At 45.8% G+C, this 24,490-nt stretch overlaps 1 pseudogene; it reads left to right on the plus strand.

Moving 5' to 3' along the window:
• The first annotated feature begins 15,263 nt into the window (after positions 1-15,263).
• LOC146201207 (uncharacterized) lies at positions 15,264-17,135 on the plus strand (annotated as a pseudogene).
• Positions 17,136-24,490: the final 7,355 nt, after the last annotated feature.

Below are 24,490 nucleotides of genomic sequence, written 5' to 3' on the forward strand. Positions count from 1 at the left end.
CGCAGTAGCGAACTTCACTGCTAAGCGCGGTAAGGCTCGCTACAAACGATATTGCTCTGTGGATAGTGTCAAATGGTCGACAGTTTCAATCCCTACCTCATTACACTGTTTTCATGGTGCGCCATGAAGGTTAGACGAAGAAACGGCATTATTCAGTGATATGGATGGGAGAAAAGAAAACTGGCGTGGTCCAAATTAAGGCGTAACTCCTTTTCGATGCTCCTCACACAACTCGCAGAAAAAAAATCTCGCTCTAACAAAAAAAAAAGCAAACAGCGCGGTGATCGCCATCACTATAGCAACAATTAACAATCATGCGAATTCGCGGTAGACGAGAGCAGCTAAACGGTAGGGGCAGTTGCTGCCCCTTATATACTCTGTCATTTCTTTTGCAAGTCGTGTTCTGTAGACGCATCTCAGCAACTGAAGCCTGGACGTATTCGACTATATTCAATTCATCGATAAATCGAATGCGTAAAGACGTTAGGATATCGCGCTGGAATTTAAGAGAGCAGTCTGGTGCCTTTGAAGTGCCGAAACCTGTTCTATCTGGATACCTGGATGTATATACGGGCGAAATCTGTTGACAGCTTGTGTGCACGAAATCTTGAAAGCTGAGATGAATTGGCGCAAAAGGAAATCAGGAACAACACTCTTGCACATATTTTATGCGAAAAGGCGATGCGCAGTCCGTCTGCAGGCAAATTTAACACACCGTGGGCGATATATTTCGTCTGCCTTAGCACCGGGTACTGATTTGCAATCTTCCAATGCACGCTAAATAAGCTATTTTACAATTCAGGTGCGCCGTTGATCGAAAGTGCGCCTAGCACAACAACCACGAGCGAGCACATTAACACAAGCCTCAAGAAAAAAAAGCTCAAGGGATGTACTTCCTGCTTCTTTTCTTCTACACCCTTATTTCAATTGAATTTTGCGTACAAGAAGGGGCACAACAGAATGTCGTTATTATCGGCAACAACGAGCATGAACGCAGCCGGCTGCGCAACCCCCTATGTCGCTTGCCGCTCCTCAATGCAGCTACCCTTGAACATGGCAAAAACGCGCGCGGCGGCCGATAGATGGCAGCAATTTTGCATAAGGTCTATTAGAGCGGTCGGCTGCTTCTATCGGGACCTGCCAGTACTCAGAACGTAAATCTAGGGAGGAAAAGAATTCATCCCCTTGCAAATAGTCCAGTGTGTCGTCTATTTTGAGAAGAGGATAGACGTCTTTCTTCGTAGTCTTATTAAGTCTGTGATAACCCACACAAAATCTGATAAACCCATCCTTATTTTCAACCAGCCCATCAGGCAAAGCCCAAGGGCTGTTTGAGGGCTGAATTACGCCGTTCTAGAGCATCTGGTCCACTTGCTCTTCAATAACCTGGCGTTTAGATGCAGAGACACGGTATAGGGCCGCTGCCGGAGTGGTGAGTGGGCTCCAGTGTCGATACGATGAGTGACAGTTGAAATTTGGCCGAGGGAATTTTGATGGGAGTCAAAGGAGGAGCTGACGTAGGGCGAGAACGTGCGCTCGCTGAGGCACAGAAAGACTGTTGTCGGTGGAGTGGTGGAACAGGTCTGTGGAAGAGGGAGCTGTTGCAGAAAGTAGAGGGCAGAGCGCAGTCATGCAGATGTGCGGTCCTTCGTCAGTCTCTTCACAGAGAAGAGATGCGATGGGTTGTAGGCTCCCGAGACTACCACCGTGGCGCAAAGCAGTGGGGTAGGTAAATAGGTTAGCGACCCAGAGCGCAAAGAAGCCCAGAGTGCAGAGGAGAGCCAGCGGAAATAGTGAGTACAGCATAGGGCAACGGAAGGCACTTTCGGCGCAGAAATATATGTGCTCGCGTGAAGAGGACAGTTTGATCGCACTCACAGTCACTAGTGATATACAAGAAGGAAGAAGAGGAATGTCGATGTCTTCGGTGACGAGGGCTTTAGCGCATAGACATAGAAGAAGCGTTGTCTGACACGGGCTCTGGCAACGCTGAAAACTCGACTTCAGCGCAAGAACAATTGATTACAGCGGCGACAGGAAATCCCGGCCTAAAATAACAGAGTGCAAGCAACTTGGAAGCACGACGAACTGAATTGTATAAGGGCAATGCTCGATCACTATACGCGAGTGGTGCGCACTGCTAAAGGCTTGATTTGCTGAGCGCTGGCCGTTCGCAGAAAGTCCTGCAATTGGCGCCTTCACTTGTTTGAACAGCTACAAAGTTTTTCGTCCATTACCGAAATAGCATTACCAGTATCAGTTAGGGCCATGACAGAAACACGCTCGACCAAACCTTCAATAAGGTTGGCTGGCGACCGATGAGGACTTGGGAAGTTCGACGGGGTCGCAGTTCTCGCCTCAGGAACTGCGGCTTTTATTTTTTCTCAAGTGAAGCGTTCGGTCGACGTCGCATCGAAGAAATAGAGCGGCGTCGCGGCGACGGTTAACGGCGGTCGGAGGTGGCTAAGCGGTCTAGTGAGAAATTACGGCTCGCTGGAGGCTCAGTAGGCGTGGAATACCGAGGCGTCGAAGACAGTACCTAGGACCGTGAGTAGGTGGTGCTGAAACTTGGAGATAGTTTCGGCAATGTCAGGGTATATGCCCAGCAAGCCCTCAAGCTTTGTAAATTGGACGGTTATCTGTCGTGCGCTAGGAATTGTGTGGTCTTGGAGCGTGTCAAAAATAGGGTGCTGGCACCGACACTGACGGCACAGGTTGGAAGCCGAGGTCGTGCAACGATGTCGGTGTAAGTCAAGCGACAGGCCATCGTCATATGTCATAGGAGCAGCAGCAAGTCTTGGAACGGCGTCGGTGTAAGACAGAGGAGTAACAGCGACAACTGATGGCGTATGGACAGGTAGAAGAGTCTCAGCAACCTGCACCTGGATAGCTTGCCTCTATGTCGGGGCCCAATGATGTGGCTGCTCTTGTTGGCTAGTAAGCAGAAAAAGCTGACGCGCCACCTCTTCACGAATAAATGCTTTAATTTGCTGCAGCAACGATGGGTTGTCGACTGCAGGCGTCAGTCCGGCAAGCGATTCAACCTGTGCTTGGCGCTGACACGTCAACACCCTTTGCTTGCGGAGCTCCTCGAATCTCTGGTAGAGCGTGAAAACTTCAGTGACGGTACGCAAGTCGTGCGGTGACATCTGGAAGGCCTCATCGTCAATACCCTTCAAGATGTGTTTGATCTCTGCAGCCTCTGACACGTTGGCTTCCAAACGGTTGCACAGGTCGACTTCTTCGATATAGCTTGTAAAGCTTTCGCCGACCTGCTGGGACAGTTCACGCAAGCGCTGCTCGGCGCGCAATTACTTGACAGCCGGGCTACCAAAGACTTCTGCGAGCGTTGTTTTAATTCAGCCCACGTACGAGTATCGCTTTCGTGGTTGCGGTACAGCAAGTTTGCCACACCGGTGAGATAAAATATTACGTTGCTCAATTTCGTTTCGTCGTCCCATTTATTGTAGAGGCTCACCCATTCGTACGAAATGAGTCAATCTTCGACATCGTGCTCATCGGTCCCGCTGAAGATAGCCGGATCCCACTGGCGAAGAGAGCCGGTGCATATGATAGCTGGACACGCTTGCATGCCTTGACGTTGGAAGTTTTTTAGCATTGCAGGTGCAGGAAAAGTGCGGCCATGGAGCCCCAGGACCGACGTTTACACCCAGTACCTCCTCCAAAATGTAGGATCTGGGTTTGTTAGAGGTATTGGGTCTTCATCTAGAAGCACGGCAGGAAGAGTTCGTGTACAAGCAGATCCAGCGCACACATCGATAACGGTGTCACTGGAGGCAGCGCAAGGAAGCCTCTTCACCTTCGCACGTACATTTTCATCTTTACAAAGTATAAATTGAAATAATTACTGATATTGCAATGAAACTTACACTCGCTTTGCGACCGAATGGCCACATTACCAATGTACAAGAACTATTTCTGTGTAAACCGTTGAGGGATTTTGTTTTTAACTGAAAATAACTATGGATTGGTTGTTTTTTTTTTTAGGGTTTAATGTTCTAAAGCCGCTCAAGCTATGAGAGCCGCCGTTGTGGAGGGCTCTGGAAATTTTGAGCACCTGGGATTCTTTAACATGCACTGACATCGCACAGCACACGGGCGTCTAGCTTTTCGCCTCCATCGAAAAGCGGCCACCGTGGCCGGGATATGATCCCGCATTCTTAGGATAGTAGTCGAGCGCCCTGACCACTGTACCACCACGGCGGGGCGGAAGTAACCCTGAGTACCCTCTATATTACAACCATGGCAGTACGATTCACCCCTCTCTATTCAGTATTTTAAGAAAGCTTGTGACTGCATATTACTTAATGTAGCGTTGCTTTGAAGTGCACCCTGCTAATATTATTATTTTTGGGGAATATATTTCGTCCTAAGCATAGGTGCTTCGTCCCACTTCATAATGTTACATCCGGTGTGTCTCCGGAGTTTCCTTCGCAGGCGTAATATATTTTAATGGTTTCAAGCTTGTTTTATTTTTCGGTGAATGAGAATATTCAAGAGGAGGAAAAAAAGCGCAGTTATGGCTTGACGAAACTTGGAACTCCTGTGTTGTTACGGTCAACAGTTAGGCAGCAAAACGACGGGTGGGAAAATTGATTTGAAATCAAGGATTACACAACAGAAACAGGGATCATTCTCGGCTTCTTGCAGTACACAAACTAATCAGCAGTTGACAAATAAAAACTGAATGGAACTAATTAGAAATGGCAACAGATAAGAAATGAAAGCAGTTTGAACAGTACCTATCATAGATACAAAAAACGTAATATGCTATAACAGCTCACTCCGAATGTAACAGACAACGAAGAGGCGAAATGAATCATCAATAAAACCAAATTTGTTCAGCATGAACGGTAAAACCCGCCTTAGAAACTAAAATGCGTGATTGATCTCGAACAGCAAGAGAGTAGCACTATTCATGGCGCCTTGATATATTTAGAGTTCTTCTAGCTCAAAAGGACGACACAAACGTACAACTACTTAATCCACATCACGGGTATCCTCGAGAAGACGTGACCATTATTCGACTACTGCTAGTACATCTCTACTTTGCGCAAATGTCACGAGCATACTTAATGAGCATGACACACTTCATTCAATTATCGATACATGCAACTCAGACATTAACTGAAACGCTGCTCCAATCTCAAGCAAATGATGAAGTGTATTATGACTCCCCCCTTATCACTATACTGTTACGTTCGCCACCGCCGTGTACATAGCCGACGTGGCGGCAGCAGATTCTAGATCACGAGTAACTGCGACGGGACATACCGAGCCATTTCAGCGCAGCGCCCACCGCCGCCCAACGCCTCCCTAGCACACTCGTCCAATCGCGTCTCCTTTTCCGCGTGTTCTCATGATGTAATGGGGGCTTCATTGCCTCAGTGCCTCGCAGGTTTCCCCAAGACAGCCTTCTTAAAAGATGTGGCTTGCGCTGCAAAAGTGAGAATCCGTTCAACCTGTGCAGACTGACGACAGCGTCAGTGAATTCCATAGTTCTAGGTTCTGGAACGATTGTGCCACCGATCAAAAGTATGCAAAGGAAATTAGTCGTGTTGAGGTACTCTTGGAAGCATCCTCTGCATATATCGTGATAGCTATCTCGCCTGATTGTTCCAGGTCATTACCAAGTCAACACTTATGACTTCTGTGATGTCTTGTCTTGGCAAGATAAAGCAGCCTGTTATTATGTGGACCCATCGTATTGAATAGCCTAACACCTGGTGGCCTGGTCCTCAAAACCCATCGTGTTTCTCACTGCCCTTCACTGGTTTTTCTCACTGGTGGGAACCTGTCAGGTTTTGCATTGACGTTCATGAACTGCCCTCCATTTCTGTGCATTATTTTCAGAAAATTTATTTTTCTGCAATAATGCTGGGTTTTCGGCAAATATTCACCTATGACATGTTCAATCCCTAAGATGACAACTATATAGATGAAAATTTGCCCTAAGCAAAATCCAGAAGTTCATGACCCGGGCCATATTTTTCTATATTTTGCTTGCAGATATACTTATCCGGGTCACTTATCTCTTTTCAGTTATTGAAACAATGCTCTGAATTCTACTTTGTCCCCCTTTTACCTCAGTTAATTTATCTACTTTTATCATACTTCTTCCATAACAGCTTAACCTTTTTTTCTGTGGATTTCCACACTTTTACGGTTATAAGTGCGTCGACTGTGACCGAAAGAGGGAGAAAGTGCACCCATTTTTTTTTCTTGACATTTACTACCCTCACCACGTGGTCAGCATCATTGTCATGTTTTGTCTTTCCAAGGTTGTGGCAACCTCCAAGCATGGAGGCTTTGCATGTTGGGCGCAACGACGAGAGGCAACCTTAAGAGGGGCCTCTCTCATCCCTGTGCTGTTTCCGGTAAAGCATAGAAGGCATACCCAGACTGTGTCATGGTAGTGGAATATTTCTTTGTGGCTACGTGGCATACGTGCCACGTAGCATAAATGACACGTGGCTACGTGCCATAGCACAGATCGCTAATCAGCTTGCTCTTGCAATGCATGTCATTCCCTTTTTTGGCGCCCGTGTGCTGTGCGATGTCAGTGCACGTTAAAGAACCCCAGGTGGTCGAAATTTCCGGAGTCCTCCACTACGGCGTCTCTCATAGCCTGAGTTGCTTTGGGACGTTAAACCCCACAAACCAACCAACCAACCTTTTTTGTCGTCCAACTGGCCGCTACCCTCCTGTCGGCTGATTCGTCAAGCTGCACGGTGATATGCCAACCATCGCTCTACAGGGGTGACGTTGGCTACAGTCGTCAGTGTGACCTGAACTTTCTGGCCCTGTGCTCAACTTCGAAATGTCTCCTGACGCCATCTATCGGCCACGGAACCATTCATGAAACGTGGGAAGCCCCATCGTCATCAACCACCGCTGGAACAACAGGGATAAAAGCACAGCGGCCGTCATCTGCGCTCTGTGGGCTCTGCGGCTGTGTACTGATCGCTAATCATTTCGCTCTTGCAATGCAGGTTAGTAGCTCTCACAACTTGTTTGCTAGGAGAGCCAGTAACTACTTCTTGGTGCAGCTGCCGAGCCCACAGGGCTGTCTTTGTCTGGTTACTGAATGCGCGAGTGTAAATCGTCGTCTGGTGACGTCGAAACAAATCCAGGATTCTCGCTGAGTTGCAATAACTTTCTGCTGCGGAAATACTATCAGATGTGAAATCTCTTAGCACCCAATTCATAATACGGTCACGCTACTGACGACGATGAAGGATAGTGATAGTGTCAGAAGAAGAGAAAGAAGCGTTGGTTTCTGGGGGGCTAGTGGGCTTCACCTTCTCCCGCTGCAACAGCACTGTAAATAAACACCCCCTTTCTCATTTTACCGTAACAACTTCGTGGAAGGTGCTCCGTTCGATCCCTACCTACGGTGCAGCAAGACCAACTGGATTTTCGACGTAGCCGCCGCCTTGTTGGACTGCTACCGCTCCCGACCATCATGAACCACACCGACTCTAGCCGTGCAAGCCGCGACGCTGCAAGCCAGGCTGGCGACAGGCCTGCCCCCTCCAGCCCTACTCGGTCCCAGCCTTACCGGGAACCACGGCCGTTTGCAGGAGAAGTTGAGGACGTTCAGAAGTGGCTACTTTATTATGAACGAGTTAGTCGGTACAACTGGTGGGATCCTCTTACCATGCTAACAAACGTCGTTTTCTTTCTCACTCACACGACTATGCCCTAGTTTGAGAATAACGAGGACAACGTGATGACTTGGGAACGGTTTGCCGCCGAGATAAAACAGCGTTTTGGCGACTTGGTTCCGAGCAAAAAGCGGGCTGAGCAGACCCTTGCTCAAAGAGCTCAGAAACGTGTACCACGTATACAGAAGAAATCCTCAGATTATGCAGATGTGTTAATTCTAACATGCCCGAGGAAGACAGAGTCAGCCACATTTTGAAGGGTGTCGCGGCTTAAGTGTACAACTTTTTGGTCGCCTAAGACACCCTTGACACTTTCTCCGATGTCATTAGACACATTCGCGCTTTTCAAGCTCTGAAAACACGTCGTATTGCGCCGAAATTTGGGCGGCTGGCCAACGCGTCTACCGTGGCTAGCCTTGATGACCATGCCCAACTAGATCTTCCATCGACTATCCGGCAAATCGTGCGGGAAGAACTACGGCTCAGCCCACTTCCCCTGCACAAATCTGCTGCGTTATCTGTCCAGAGGGCACCTAAGCGGCCGGCTTATGTGTTTAGGCTGGAGGGCAATCGCCACAAGCGATTGCAGTGCAGAGTTTCTGCCAAGCTCCTGAAGTTGCAGCTTCTATTGACTACCCGCCTATGTATTTCGCCAACTCGAAGGTGTCGATGCTTGACGCCCAAAGGTATGACGTCGCTTCGAGTGCACCTAGATCTTCAATTCAATCTGCCAGGATTCCTGAGCAGTATGAGCATTCAGCCAGACCTACGATGCGCCCAGCTGTAGCTGGTTCTTATTGACAACCGCATTTTCTACCTTCCCCACCGATATGCTACCGCTGCGGCGTCGAAGGTCACATCGCCAGGTACCGCCTCAGTAGGTTGCTGCCCCGCTATAACCGCCCGGCGTCTCCAACAGCACCCAACAATCGGCAATACAGCCCCGTGTTTCAGCAATCAAATACTCAGCGTGTGTATTACCGCAGCATCCATAACAAGAATCGTCGCGACTATTCCCCTGCATCGGACAGAAGTGTTACTCCTCCACCCGCCTTCCGTGCGCGTCGTTCTCCACTACCGCGCGGCGTTCCATGTCGCCTCGGCAGGAAAACTAACCAGCGCGACCAATGGGGGTGAGGCCACTGGAAATGTGCTGTGTGCCAACATCCCTCCAACTATAATGCTCAAGAACAAGATTCGTGTGTTCATTGATGGTGTGCGTACATTAGCTTTGGTGGATACGGGTGCGACTGTGTCTGTGATGAGTAATCAGTCTAGGCGCTTTTTGGGACGCAAAGTGATGTTTCAATATGAGCGTACTTCAAAGTTTTGTGGTTTGAGTGGAGAGGCTTTGCGGCCTCTGGGTGTATGTAGTGCGAAAGTATCTGTGGGGGGTGCAACGTTTCAAACCGAATTCGTCGTCTTACCCCACTCTACGCATGACATCATATTAGGAATGGATGTTTTGAAATTGGTGGCGCTACCGTGGACTGCCAAAGTCGAGGTTCATTTTGACGGCTCGCATCTGCCGACTCTTTTTGAAAGCGGCCGTAATAAAGAAACAATTTTTAGTATTACCGAAGACAAGGTAGTTCCACCTTTGTCTGCCATGTTCGTTCGCGTGTCCGCTCCACTTCTTGACCAGGTTTCATTTCAGGCCGTGGTGCACACAGTTCACTCAGCATGCCTGAAGAAAAATGTTATTATTCCTCATTGTATGACATCCGTGCATCACGGTAGTGCCTCGTTATGGACAATCAATCCATCGTCCGAGCCCGCAGTTTTACCAACCGGATTGAAGCTTGCCCTCTGTGGAGCCAATGCGCCCTGCGTCGTTGCTTTGGTCACAGATGCTACGAGTGCCACCGTACCTGCGCCTGCTGATGAAACTTCGATCTTCCCCATGATCAGCGCCGATCTCAGCTCACCTCAACGCCGTACTCTTGTGGATATTCTTCTACCCTTTTCGCCTATGTTTGCCTTTTCTCAAACAGATGGACCAACCTCATGTCCTGCACCTCGGACCCATCATATCATCGACACTGGTTCGGCTCATCCCATCCGTCAAAAGCCATATCGCGTGTCCCCATCTGAGCACAAAGTCATACATGAGCAAGTGGAGGACATGCTATGGAAGAAGGTGATACAAGAGTCATCTAGCCCTTGGGCTGTCCCTGTTATTCTAGTACGCAAGAAAGACGGTTCGTGGCGATGCTGCGTCGATTACCGGCGTCTAAATTCTGTAACGAAAAATGACGTCTATCCTCTTCCTCGCATAGACGACGCCCTCGACTGCCTCTCTGGTGCGTCTTATTTTTCTTTTCTTGATCTCAGATCTGGCTACTTGCAAATTCCAATGGACCCTGCGGATAAGAAAAAAACAGCCTTTTTAACGCCAGATGGCCTTTATGAGTTTAATGTTATGACATTCGGGCTGTGTAATTCGCCTGCCACATTTGAACGATTTATGGACACAGTTTTGAGCGGCTTCAAATGGGATATTTGTCTTTGCTACCTGGACGATGTCGTCATATTTGGGAAGTCCTTCCAAGAACACAATGACCGTCTAGTACGCGTTTTGAATTGTCTGCACAACGCCGCCTTAATTCTGAACTCGAAAAAGTGCCGCTTTGGAAAGTGCCAAGCGCCGGTGCTAGGACACCTTGTCAATGGTGATGGTGTAATGCCGCCTCCCCAGAAAACTGCCGCTGTTGAGTCTTTTAAACCCCCGCAGACAGTGAAGGAGTTCTGCAGTTTTCTAGGGTTGTGTTCGTATTTTAGACATTTTATACATCGCTTTGCTGACGTTGCTTGCCCACTGACGTGCCTTCTCAACACAAACTCCACTTTTTGCTGGACACCAGACTGCGACGCGTCATTCCGTCAACTGAAGTTTCTGTTAATGTCGAAACCCATCCTACGTCATTTCGATCCTGCTGCAGTGACAGAAGTTCACACGGACGCTAGTGGAATTGGTCTCGGGGCAGTCCTTGTCCAACGACACGATGAACGAGGGCATGTTATCGCGTACGCAAGTCGTACCCTGATCAAGCCGGTGCGAAACTACACAGTCACCGAACATAAATGCCTGGCTGCAGTTTTCGCTGTGCAGCATTTCCGTTCATACTTGTACGGACGGTCGTTTACTATCGCAACTGACCATCTTTCACTGTGTTGGCTGCGGAACCTTCGAGGCCCATGTGGTCGCCTCGCACACTGGGCCCTCCGGTTACAGGAATACGACTGCCGTGGTGTACAAAAGCGGGAGGTGTCATGCAGACGCAGATTGTCTTTCTAGGATGGCAATGGCAACGACTGGATCTGACAGCGACGATTTCGACAATTATATCTCGACCCTGGAGTCAGCGTTCCCCGACACGAATGTTCTCAAAACGGAACAGCAAAATGATACCAGTCTGCAGCCTCTCTTTGCCGCCACCCAAGCAAGCGGAGCTACAAGCCGTTTTTGTGTGCGTGATGGCCTCTTATGGAAAAAGAGTTATTCACCTGTCGGCCAGCGATGCCTACTCGTAGTTCCCAAGACTCTTTGCACGGACGTATTGCGTGTCATGCATGATGATCTAACTTCTGGGCATTTGGGATAGGTTCGAACACTCCTCCGTGCTCAAGAAAGATTTTACTGGCCCAGAATACGCTCGACGATTGAGCAATACGTTGCCAGTTGCAAGCAATGTCAACGCCACAAACGTCCCACTGCAACTCCATCTGGCTTGCTGCACCCTATGAAGACCCCGACAGCTCCGTTAGATCAAGTAGGCATTGACTCTTAGGTCCGTTTCCGAAGTCTTAGGATGAAAATCGCTGAATTGTAATCTGCGTGGACTATCTCACGCGTTACTGTGAAACCGCCGCTCTTCCATCTGCTACGACGCATCAGGTGTCGCTTTTCCTGCTGCACTCAGTCATCCTACGATACAGGCCGCCACGAAATCATCACTGATCGGGGTCGACAACTTACTGCTGATGTTGTTGAAGGGCTCATGCGTTTATGTGCCGTAACGTCCCGAAATTCGACGCCATACCATCCTCAGACAAATGGCTTGACTGAGCGCGTCAACAGAACGCTGATAAACATGTTAACCATGTATGTGGATGCAGGGCATAAGAACTGGGACACCATACTACCCTTCATCACGTATGCGTTTAATACCGCCACGCATGAGGCGACTGAGTACAGTCCATTCTTCCTGCTGTATGCCAGACCGCCACGCTACTTTCTGGATACTATCCTGCCCTTCTCAAATCGTGAAGATCCCTGCCTGGCTGAGACCCTCTGTCTCGCCGAAGAAGCTCGGAGAATCGCCCGCTTACGGTCTCGTGCTTCACAAGAACATTCTAAAATACGATACGATGCCAGTCACCGGCGTGTCACGTACTCTATAGGCGATTTAGATTGGCTGTGGCGTCCAATTCGGCGCCGCGGCCTACATCAAAAACTCTTGGCCTACTATGACGGTCCATATGTGGTTGTCAAACGCATCAGTGATTTAACTTATGCAATAGCCCGCCTGGCAGCATCGGGCCGTCGGTCTGCCAAAACTGAACTATGCCATGTTGCCCGCTTGAAGCCGTTTCAGCCTCGCACGACTGACGAACACGCCCAGAGGGCTTCGGCTGAACAGCGAGATGTTAAGCTGCTGACGACGATGAAGGATTGTAATGGTGTCAGAAGAAGAGGAAGAAGCGTTAGTTTCTGGGGGGCTAGTAGGCTTCACCTTCTCCCGCTGCAACAGCGCTGTAAATAAACACCCCCTTCCTTATTTTACCGTAACAATACAATTTCAGAGCTGGCAAAACGACTAGTAGACCTGGAAACCCAGGCATTGAAGCAATGCAGACCACCCGTGTCCAAACATGTCGCTCGTTACATGACTTGGAAACCCGTATGGATGACTCTGAAAACCATGCGCGACGGAATAATCTCATATTACATGGCCTAGCTCGCTGACACTAACCCCTCTGAAACCTATGCTAACCCAGAATAAACCATTATCCGCCTCTACTCTGACACCTTGAAGGTTACGGTTGACCCTGTTCACATCGAACGCGTGCACCGTATAGGGAAGCACACTGATGATCGACCCCGCCCTATAATTGTCAAGTTTTCGTCCTTCAAAACTAGAGAAGCTATTCTATCGAATGGACGCCGATTCAAGGACACAGGCTACAGCGTTGGCGAGGATTTTTCTCGCCGAGTTAGAAATGTTAGCAAGCACCGGCGCGCATTTGCTAAAAAAAAATCTGGGAAATTTCAGCTGTGCTACACGACTTTACGTATGGGTGCTAGGCGCTACATGTATGATGAAATCTTAGAAACTGTGAAAGAAATCGCGTATAGCAATCGTGAAATTGCAAAATTTCCCCCAAACCGCAATGCTCTGCTGACCAATTAAATCTTCCCTTTTCTATTATCTATACTAACATAAGAAGCTTCTTTCCTAAACGCGTCGCCCTGGTAAGTCTGGTACAATCATCCCGGGCTAATGTACTGATGCTCACTGAAACGTGGCTTACAGATAACATAACTGATAATGAAGTCTTGTCACACCTACCACATTGTAACGTCTATCGCAATGACCACACCGGCACGCGTGGCAGAGGCGTCCTCATTGCAGTTATATCACCTATTATCATTATCTCGCATCAACACTCGGTCAAAACTAGAAATTCTGTGGATAATCTGCCATGCTGCACCAAAAACTGTCTTGTTATTCACATGTTACAGACCTCACAAAGTAATCCATCGTTTCCTAGGGAACCTAATAACAGGTTTATCAGCCTTAAGTCTAAATACCCGAACGCAGAAATTCTTCTTTTTGGAGATTTCAATTGCCCAGATATCTGCTGGGAAAACGAAACCTCTATCACGAATGCCACTGAATCCCGAGAATTCTCGGATGTCTGCTCATACTTTAACATACATCAACTAGTGTCTGAGCCAACACGTTTGGCTCGCGGCGCTTCTAATATAGATCTTATACTGACCACTTATCCTGGTAGCTTATCCTCTATAACCAACATACGTGAAGTTATTGACCATAAAATTATTCACACGGTTTTTAAGTTTGTTATTGAGATCTGCCAGACACACGAGACAATTATCCGACTTAACGGTAGAGGCAATTACGATGTCATTAACAATGAGCAAGAAAACTTCCTGCCTGCATTTGAGTCTAAAATTCATTGCCGTTCTTTGAACAATAACTGGCTGTTATTTACTAAACGATCACCCAGCTTGCTGACAAATATATCCCTCAGATAACCATCCCCGCCAACAAACAAAAGCCGTGGTTCACGAACACATTAAAACGGCAGGGGCGAAAAAAAAAGCTCCTTTTTCGAACGGCAAAATTTCAGTCAAGCTTGGATCAAATATTATGCTGCCGCGGATGCCTACTATAGTGCGATTCGCGGCGCAAAAAAAAAAAATCATTTTTTAACCTTGACTTGCCCAACATCCTCAACAGTAACCCCCAAAAATTCTGGCAGATAATAAACCCAAAGGACACTCATACCATTAACCTTACTGACGCAGCGGGCGCGGAGGTCAGTGGCACTGATTGTGCTGAATTGTTTAATGGCTCATCTGTATTCACAAAAGAAGCTGACGCATTACTTCCGGCACTTTATACTACAGTATACTTCCCCCTTTAACCTGTATAACTTTCTCCTCTTGTGGTATTTTATCTTTAATAGGAAATATGAAGCTCTCTTCATCATCTGGAATCGACAAAATTAATTCCAAAATGCTAAAAAACACTAAGCACATCTATGTTGAATATTTGCTGTTGTTCACGCAATCACTCGCTACAGGAAGTCTCCCGGATCATTGAAAGTGGCTCCAGCGTACAAATCAGGTGACAAAAAATCCCCCCTTAATTACTGTCCTATTTCTATATTTCTATAACTAGCGTACCATATGCAAAGTCATGGAACACGTCATTTACTCCCATGTTATGAATTGTCTAGACGCTAACAAATTTTTTTATCCACCACAACATGGCTTCCGCAAAAACTTCTTTTGCGAAACCCAGTTCACACTTTTCATCCATGATGTACATGCTAACCTCGACCGTAATATTCAGACTGATGACATTTTTTTAAGATTTCGCAAAAGCTTTCGATACCATGCCCCACAAACATTTACTATTAAAGCTAGAGCAGTTAAATTTGCACCCTAACGTTCTCACATGGATCAAGGAATTTGACTAACCGCTCACAGTTTTGTTTTTTAACAACCATGGGCAGGGAAGAGCAGCTGCAATGCGGACGACTGAAAGTTCTTTCTGCTCATTTGCTGTACAGATTCCCCTCCTTCTTGGCACGTGGTTGTCTGCATCCGGCTGTGAATATATCGACATCAACGCAAGGTCATCGTGGTTTGTGGCAGCGAACTAGACGGCTGATGTCATCAATTCTGCCAACACTTTCCTGCCCTCAACGCCACCATGCGTCCAAGGAACATCGGCCCCACCCACCACGGATATAAAAGCGAGCGGTTTCAACGACTTCTTCAGTGGGAAGGGAAGAGCAGCTGCAAGGCGGACGCCTGAAAGTTCGTTCTGCTTCTTTGCTGTACAGGTTGGTAATGGTACTTCCTTACACACTAAACGTACCAGCAACGTCTGTACGCTGCTCTTTCCTTGCCCACTTGCGTTAGCTTCAACGAACTGCGAATGCATGCATGTTGTGAAGCTTATATTGTTGGCAGGCGACATTGAGTCAAACCCTGGCCCTGAACTAGATGAAGCTAACCCTAATGCTGGGGTTCTTGCTGCTATTTCGGCGCTATCGGCAAAATCAGATGCCCGCCATGCTGAGCTGATGAATACCTTAACGCAGCTCAAGGCTAACCAACTTGAATTACAGCAGAAAGTGTGTGATCTCACTTCCAGGCTTATGGCTGTTGAATCCCACGTACAAACGTTGGAAGGAGAATGCTCCCACGGACTCACTGATGCTATATCCGATGCTGTTCATGCTGAGTCTGCTGAATAAATTCACGGTTGGACGACCTCGAGGACCGATCCCGTCGAGACAACCTTATCTTTTACGGTGTCCCGGACAAGGATGCAGAAACCTGGGCTGAGTCCGAAGAATACATTCGGAAAATTCTTTCTGAGACATTAGCCTTATCTTTTCCTGATGAGTGCATCCATCGTGCTCACAGACTGGGCTCGTATAAATCGGAGGGATGTCGACCTATCGTTGTGAAATTCGGTTCCCCCAAATTGAAAGACAAGATTTTATCGCAGCGCTCTAAATTCAAAGGTTCTAAGATAGCGATTAGTGAAGACTTTTCTCGCACCACACGCCAGTCCCGCAAAAAATAGCCGAATTCGGGAAGGCTTCAGGACAGAAGTATGTATTGCAAGCAAATCGATTGTACATAGACAACAAATGCTATGTCTATTGTGCATCGACCGATCGTGTTTGTGAAGTAGATCTTGCCGACAGTCGTTCTAGCGCTAACAGAGGCCAATCATCAGTTTCGAATTCCATGGACAATACCATGAGTGTTTCATACGCTCCTAGCTCATCGCAATAGCTATTTACACGCCCGGTCGCAAAGCCAGTTTCCCTTCTTTTTTCAAATGTACGTAGTGTCCGTAACAAATGTCACGATCTGTATTCAGTTATCGACACGTGTTCAGCCGACATTGTTATCTTGACCGAAACTTGGCTTTCGAGTGATATTGCGGATGATGAAATCTTCGAATGTGAAAGTGTTTTCAAATTTTTTCGCTATGACCGCAACTTGCGTACTGATGGCGGGGTACTGATTGCTGTGCGTGGTGGTCTGAGATCTTGTCTTTTAGATATCGCTTCACCGTTAGAAATGGTGTGTGCACGTGTCAGCCTCGGCTATCACGATTTTATTTTTTGCGTGTGTTATCGCCCACCCACTTCGTCCATGACATTTTGTTCTGATCTACATGACGTATTAAACGAGTTACGTGTACAATTTCCTTCAAGTCCGCTCTTTCTTCTTGTCGATTTTAATTATCCAGCAATTAATTGGCATGACTCTCCTCCTACATCAGATGGTCCATCTGAGTGCTCTCTGTTCATAAACATTTGCCTCGATTTCAACTTTACACAGCTAGTTCTCCAGCCTACGCGATCTACACAACAGTCTTCTAACACCCTTGACCACATCCTCACTACCACACCTGAGCTGGTTTGCTGTTTAAGATGCATGCCTGGTCTAAGTGATCATTGCCTAATTTATTTCTAACTGCGAACTTCTGTTCCCAACATGAAAAGGCGAAAAGTTATTTCTGACGACAAAAACGCAGACTTTGACACTCTAAATCTTGAACTAACGAATTTCGTCGCTGACTACATTCCAAGTTTTCACAACCGCAGTGTTGAAGACAACTGGGATTTGTACAATGAAAGAGTGAAATTTTCAATTAATAAATTCGTCCCTCAGAAACGCATTACATCCAACTCCCATGCCCCATGGTTTAATGCGTGCTTGCGGCGCCTACTGAACAAGAAGAAAATGTTATTTCGGCGGGCCAAGGCAGCACAAACGGCTGAACGTTGTCACGCCTACGCTGCCGCTAATAGTGAATACAGGAAAGTTGCATCTGAAACAAAAAAGCAATTTTACCAGCACACCCTCCCATCTCTTCTGAAAAAAAATGTCAAGAAAGTTTGGAATGTGGTCAGCGGGAATAAGTCGAATATAGTAGATCTTTCCGATGATAGCAACGCACCAATACCCGAGAGTGAATGCTGCAAAGTGTTGAACGAATATTTTGCTTCATGTCTCTCGTCTACATCTTTGAACTGTTTACCCGATCTTTATACATCTGACGTTTTACCTATGGATCCGATAACCATTGATTCTGTTGGTGTATCATGTTTAATTGAAAGACAGAAGGTTTCAGCTTCCTCGGGTGTGAAAGCAATAACATCAAAGTTTTTGAAAAGTACTGCTACATGCTCATCTTTGATTCTTTGTGAACTATTTATGCAGTCACTGCAGAGTTGTTCCATGCCGAATGATTGGAAGGTGGAGAAGGAATTCCTTTACATAAATCCGGTAACACTGTTTCAGCACTTAACTATAGGCCCATTTCACTAACCAGCGTACCCTGCAAACTTCTTGAGCACATAATGTACTCTCACCTTGTTTCTTTCCTCGAATCTAACAACTTTTTTAGTTCATACCCACATGGCTTCCGAAGACTTTTCTCGTGTGAAACTCAACTCCTCTCTTTCACTAATGATATTTTTCGAGCTGTGGATGCTAACTTTGTTGTGGCCTGTATATTTTTTTATTTTGCGAACAACAACGGCCTTTGCAGGCCATTGTTGTTCGAAACTAAGCCCTCGAAGGAGCATAGCAGGGTTAGCAGAGCCTCTTCCAAACGCACACCCCTGAAAGAGCCGGGCGCCGGGCCGGGGGACGCTTGTACCCAATTTTACCGGTGGGTGTCCGGTGGCGGGTTTCGAACTTACCACCTCCCGCAGCCGAGACGGGCGCCCAAGCCACTCTGTTTCGCACGACTTGCTACTAATTAAGCTCAGTGCTCTGAATATTGACAATCAGGTTTTGGGCTGGATTAAATGTTTTCTTTCTAACCGAAGCCAATACGTCACAGTCAATGGTTATGACTTTCCTCTAACTTCTGTAACTTCCGGAGTACCTCAAGATTCTGTGTTAGGTCCTCTCTTGTGTCTCATTTATATTAACGATCTTCCTAACAGTGTTTCTTCCCAGATTAAAATTTTTGCAGATGACTGTGTTCTTTACCGTACCATTACTAATCCCCTTGAAGAAGCTTGTTTGCAGTCAGACTTGGATACAATTTCTTCATGGTGCAGCGACTGGATTATGAAGCTTAACACTACTAAATGCAAATACATGCGTGTTTCTAACCGAACGCATGATAACACCACTCGCTATCTTCTTAATTCCACTTCGTTATCACCTCTTTCATCATAAAAATATCTCGGCGTTCACATAACACATAATCTCTCTTGTAAAATGTACGTCAACTATATATCTAACCAGGCTAACCGCACACTAGGCTTCTTACGCCGCCATTTCACAGCTGCAGACAGTTCCGTTAAGCTTCATTTGTATAGGACGTTAATAAGACCCAAACTAGAATATGCATGCTCTATTTGGGATCCTAATCAAGTAACTTTAATTAACAGTCTAGAGTTCGTTTAGAAGAGCGCCGCCAGCTTTATTGTTTCTAATTTTTCACGAACTGCAAGCGTATCTGCAATAAAATCAACCCTTGGTTTTCCTGTGCTTTCTCATCGTCGTAAATATTTTCGCTTATGTCTTTTTCACCGCATTTATTATACTAATCCTATTCTCAAAGATTGGTTAATTCTTCCTCCTTCTTATATATCCTCACGCATTGATCACAGCCTCAAGGTAGGGATCAAGCACTGCCGAACCACACATTGTTTGAATTCCTTTATTCCTCGAACTGCGAATGACTGCAACCACCTCCCTGCCTTCGTCACTGCCATCACCGATGTCGAAAATTTTAAGAAGATTACGGCTGATTTTGTATGCCCCTCCTCTCTGTAATGCCTCCGGGCCTTGAGAGTATTGAAAATAAATAAATAAATAAATAAATAAATAAATAAATAAATAAATAAATAAATAAATAAATAAATAAATAAATAAATAAATAAATAAATAAATAAATAAAGGTGTCTACCTCCCTTGCTGTAACTTCAAGCGTCCCACAAGGCTCTGCCCTTGGTCTGCTGTTGTTCCTTATCTACATTAATGACTTACCAACACATTCTAACATGCAAGGTTCGCATGTTTGCCGATGATTGCGTCACTTGTCGCACAGTGACTAACACATCCCACCAAGCCGCTCTCCAAAATTACCTTAACCATGTTCAGCAATGGTGCGGCCAATGGCTCATGAAACTAAACGCTAACAAATGCAAGCATGTCTCCTTTCACCGTCGCCAACACCCCCTCGTATTTAACCACACTATCATGGTCTCCACTATTGAACACGTGCAATCTTATAAGTACCTTGGTGTAACCTTAAGCAGTGATCTGACCTGGCGCGCTCATATCTCTATCGTGATATCATCTGCTAACAAATCTGTTTTCTAAAACGTCATCTAAGGCATGCACCATAACACGTAAAGTTACTCGCGTATAAATAGCTCATCAGACCTAGGGTAGAATATGCATCCCCAATATGGCACCCGCATCAATTATATCTAGCTAACGCACTTGAAAATATACAGAATCGCGCTGTAAGATTCATTCACTCTGATTACTCGTTTAATGTCAGCGTAACAGCAGATCTTATGAGCCTTAGCGCCCGTCGTCGCATAGCTAGTCTCTGTCTTTTTCGTAAGCTTTTTCATAGTTCTCTCAATCATCCCTGCCATCAGGCATACCCCACCGCACTGCGCATCCTTTTCATATTACATGACCACTGTGTAGAACCGCACATTTGCTGGCTCATTTTTTCCCCGAACAGCCATCGACTGGAACGGCCTTCCCCACGTCATTGCTGTCATCACCTGCCATCGACGTTTGCGATAGCTTTAACTTCACATATTCGAACATTATAATTATCTCACTTATTTGTTAACCCACCCCTTATCTAATACCCCTAAAGGGGTCTTTAAGGGCATAAACAGCAGCCGTAGCAGGCACTACGGGAGGAAGCTAAGCGGGTATGGCTTCCACTAGCGAGCTGTTGCCACCTGCTAGTGGACAAGCGTGAGAGGTCTAGAAGCCTCGCAGTTTATATTGAACTGTTGTCGCTACCAGTCTTTATATAAGACAGGCGCCTGGTGTTTCTGTGGAGCGTTAGATGTCATTCTCTTCATGGCCTACAAGAGACGCCTCAGCGGGCTCGTTTGTATAGAGACAAATTAAGAGAACACATTCGTGAGACCTCATTGCAAAATCAGTGCCACCCACAATAATCCTTCACTGCTGCAACTTTTCTATACAACGCGATAGCGTTAATGGCCCCGTGTCACAGAAAAACCGGGGCCAACATTGTTTCAATCTGTTGCAAAATCTGCGAGGAAGCAAAGAAACATGGAGAACACCGAGCTTCGCCACTTCAGATTGCTAGACGGGCAACCGAAGTTAGATATCAAAGGACTGTTCTTTTAAATGAAAACAGAAATGTACATGACCTCTTGTACCAATGTAAAAGAAAAACATCTACAAGAGAAAAGTGATTGCACTGCTGACTTCATGACGTTTTGGTACATCCTGTGATATACTGTGCATTCATATCAGTGAACGTAATTCTTTTTTCTTTCTGTCCCTTCATAACTTCTTGTATTTCATCATTGCTTCTTTTCAAGAAATCTTAACTTACTGTAACATGCACTGTACAGCTTTTCGCTCTTGTATGTTCATCGTAAATTGCTGTACCAGCAGTCGTGGCATGTGATGGTTTCATGTTGTTTTTTTCTTATTTATTCAGAACACCTTAGGTTCAGGTATTGGTATTTTTTAAATGAATTTTGTTTCATATACTTGTGGAAACTGATGTCATGATGACCGCTACACACATTGTATTTGCTTACTTTGTATACATGTGCCAAATGCAATTTGCTTCCCCCAGGGAGGACGGTCCATGTCAGGCGTCATGCCTTTTTGCCTCCTTCCTGAAGTGTAAATAGAAATGCACTTCAAAAAATAAATAAAAAAATATACACTACAGAAAAACGTTACTGCATTCGAGTGCGTCGTCTAGTGTATGCTTTGCTGCACGACTGTATACTAAGCTGTGTCATTAGAAAGGAACTAATAATTAAGCGGCTAGCAAAGTACAATTCGCTGATTTTGCACTTTTCTTGCATGCAACTTTAGCGCCAGCATGCTGCGCCCACAGACAACCCGCGGTCATAATGCCCCGTGATCCTACTGCGCTGCCGCAGCAGATGGCGCGCAACCTGTGTGAAATTGTTGTGGTGTTTTGGGCTTAGTGGCGCATAAAAAACTGAGGCTATCATGCGCCAACCACAAGCTTAAATACCGCTCTCTGTATTTAGAGACTGTAATTGTTCTGAGCTATATTTTGTTTATGAAGTTAGCTTCTTTCAAAAAACTAAAAATGCAGGATAAATCAACAAGAGAATTTTCCCCTAAAACCAATGTCGGGTGTAGAGGAATGCGTTCATTGTACAACTTCGTGAAATGTTTCCTCCTTAGCGTTTCAAATTTTTTACACGAGGGGCTTATAGTGAGGTCACCACAGCATACCTCACATATGGATTTTTCTTTTTTGTGTGTCCTATACGAAGGCGGCATACACTCACTTCCTTCAAACGTTCCTGGTGAGTATTTGATTTCCATTCTGCCAAAACAGACGTTTGTTATTTATTGCATTATTCCAAGTTGATTGCCCTTTATCTCTCTGTTTACAATACGCTACTGCCATGCAATCTTTAAATGGTATATTTTCTTTATTTTTCTCTATCGGGCTTGAGCTGCACGTACATGCTTTATTTTTTCACGAAGGGGTGGAAGGATGCCAAGGGAAAAGTCGCGGCTTGAGAAGTCCTTAAGGCGTACAGCAGCAGCAAAGTGGGACATTATTTTTTTTTTTACATTGCGAAAAGAAAACACTATATGATGGGCATCAGGCAATATAAACGGAATAAACATAAAAAAACTTTTGAACATCTCTAAAACACAATGCGATTATGCCACGATGACATCACACATCACGATGCTATTACTGATAGACTAGAAAACTAAATGGAGAATAATGTGTGTATATTAACAAAAAGGAGAATGGGCAGCAAAGCTTTTGTATATTTCCAATAAACGAGAGACGAACCCCACGAGCGCTAACTTCCAACAAATTTGATTCTCCTGAAGCATCACATTTATACGCCAGAGAAGAGGAATTGCATGTGACAACAGTATCAATTCCATAGAAAAACGAGCTCTTTATCTGAGAGGAGAATGGAAGGTTTGCTTACAGACGCGCATCCCGAACTATTTATCTCTTCGGCTTCAATGATTTTAGCAATGAGAGGTAAACAATTCATTACATGGACATCTTGACAGATTCGTTCGAATCGCAAAAAAGTGGCCTGGTGGCGTGAAGTTTATTGGTGAAAATTTCCAGGACGGACACTGCGCTACAACTGAATGGCTCATGTGTTTCGGAAGGATTTTAATGGTGCAAGCGAATGTAAGTTTGGTTGATCTATATTCAAGAGGAGTTCATTAGTTTTTGCAAGCAGGCTAGGTATAGGAGATGTCCTGTAGGCTCGGCATGACAGGCGAAGCCCTGCGTTATATATTGGATCAAGTTTCTCCACGTATGATGATCTTGCCAAACCATGCAATTTGCATCCATACTCTAGAGTAGAGCGTATTAGAGAGCGGTAGACGTGTAGTCGGCAAGTCCGGTCAGATCCCCAGTGTTTCTTAGAGTGCACGTTCAGTAAATCCAGAGATTGCAAAGTTGTTGTTTTTTGTTTTTGAGGTTGTTTATGTGTGGCAGAAACGTGAGTTTTTCGTCAATTGTTGTTCACAAAAGTTTGTTCTTTTTGTACAGACAAAAGGGCTTCATTTAGATATAGTGTGGGGTTAATCTGCAGGCAGTGAGAAAAGCACGGCTACTGTTTCGTGCGGGAAAAACGTAAATCTATTTCTGTCGGCTCAAGACGCTAGTATATTTTATGTTAAGTTGTATTTGCCTCTCGCATATTGATACGCTCGAGGATGTGCACGCAGTCTGAAGGTCGTCGACATAGACTGAATACATGATACATTTTGGATTACTTGAACAATAGAATTCATTTTTACGATAAACAGTGTCGTGCTTAGAATGCACCCCTGAGGTATACCATTCTCCTGAAGAAAATCCCTGGAAAGCGTTCAACCTAGCCGTACACGGAATGAATGGCCCGACAGGAAATCTCTTTAACAGTGTAACATTCGTCCCCGCATGCCCAGGTCTACTAAATTGCGGAGAATACCAAAACTCCATATGCAGATAAATGAAGGGGAAATGAGGGTGCTCATTATAATACATCAAGGAAAGAACCGAACAGTCGGCGAGGCCTAGGAAAGCATTGGGGATTGTACTTTATGTCTTTGTTTTTAATTTTTACTTCAATATTCACATAAATTAGAAACGTAATCTGTTCAGAGTAAAGATAATTAAACACAAAGTAAAAGGAAAAACACCGTGCCGATGGTGGGAACCGAACCCACGACCTCCGAATATCGTGTTCGGTGCTCTTCCAACTGAGCTACACCGGCCGCTGTCCCACCTGCTACTTTCTTTGGTATTAATGTTGTCTGTATACGAACCTTGAGAGTGTTCACCAGCGCCACACTGAACCATAGCGGTGGACGTGGAACGCCCTGTGTTACCGCCAGCGTCACGTAGAACGTGATCAGGAGCGAGGGTGAAAGCTGTGCTGGAACCCTCTTACGCTACCTATGGCCTCAAGACTGCCAGAACCGAGACCCCCGTAAGCTACAAGCAGATAAATTAAGGGGAAATGAAGGTGCTCGTTATAATACATGAAGGAAAGAACTCAACAGTCGGCGAAGCCAAGGAAAGCACTGGGGATTGTACTTTATGTCTCTTTAATTTTTACTTCAATAATCACATAAATTAGTAATGTAATCTGTTCGGGTAAAGATAATTAAACACAAAGTAGAAAGAAAAACAACGTGTCGATGATGGGAACCGAACCCACGACCTGCGAATACCGCGGCCGGTGCTCTTCCAACTAAGCTACATCGGCCGCTGTCCCACCTGCTACTTTCTTGGGTA

Source organism: Amblyomma maculatum, chromosome 2 (genome assembly GCF_055883805.1).
Source record: "Amblyomma maculatum isolate TAMU_Amacu chromosome 2, ASM5588380v1, whole genome shotgun sequence".
Taxonomy (NCBI): domain Eukaryota; kingdom Metazoa; phylum Arthropoda; class Arachnida; order Ixodida; family Ixodidae; genus Amblyomma; species Amblyomma maculatum.